Genomic DNA, 910 nt, shown 5'->3' with positions numbered 1-910 from the left:
AGCATGGAGAAATTATCTGTGGCATCGTTTTTTAAGAACACACTTTTAAAGTACAGCTGTTTCTTGAACTTACAAATGATTTACAAAATGTAACTATATGCCAGGTAATGTATTGGATGATCGGTGTTGAGCTTTAAAAAAGACTATTGACTGCAGTTTGTTGCTAATGGATTAACGTTACCTTCTTTAAATATGTTTAAATGGGAATATTTTGGTGCCTTGAATGGAAATGCGATGACAGTGCTTCCAAGATCGTTCTTGTCTAGGTAAGAAAGTCCAAACCTGTAAAGAATTTTTAGAAAAATGTATTTGAGCCAAAAAGAAGATATATCTGGAAGCCAGATCTCAACAGACTGAGAAAAATGCTTTCTAGAATGACAGTTTGCGGTTTCTTGCATTTGGAATTAAGGAGGAAACTAAGGAGGATTAAATGAAAGTGGGAGAAAGCAAGGAGAGGATTGGATTACAGAATAGATGACAAGATGATACGCTCCCTTGAGGGTGGTTATGCCTCTGAGGAGTCTAAAAAAGATTACTCTGGCATTTCAAAAGTGGTTAACCCAGATGCACAAGAGCAATGGACAGGGCTTGCTTAAAACAAAGATAAACCTTTTACTAAAGAAATTATATGCCTGGGATGTGACTACCTACCTGGGTGTGACCTGTTCCAGGTAGGAATGTATGATTGGATCACCCTGCAAGGTTACTTTCAGTAGAACTTTTTCATCTACAATCTCAAGCCTGGCATACTAGGTGATGGGGACAGAAGGAGGAGCTGTTTGGGGACTGAGACAAATGTTATTAAATAGATTCCCAACAAAGCCTGGAACTGACCCTGCTGGACTCCCCGACTTTCTGCTCCAGCCTCAGGAAATGCCTCAATCCATGCGTCTTCCCTTCAATTGCCATT

The sequence above is a fragment of the Pteropus alecto genome, unplaced genomic scaffold (genome assembly GCF_000325575.1).
Source record: "Pteropus alecto unplaced genomic scaffold, ASM32557v1 scaffold78, whole genome shotgun sequence".
Classification (NCBI taxonomy): domain Eukaryota; kingdom Metazoa; phylum Chordata; class Mammalia; order Chiroptera; family Pteropodidae; genus Pteropus; species Pteropus alecto.
The sequence above is the reverse complement of the archived record's forward strand: the minus strand, read 5'-3'. Positions refer to the sequence as shown.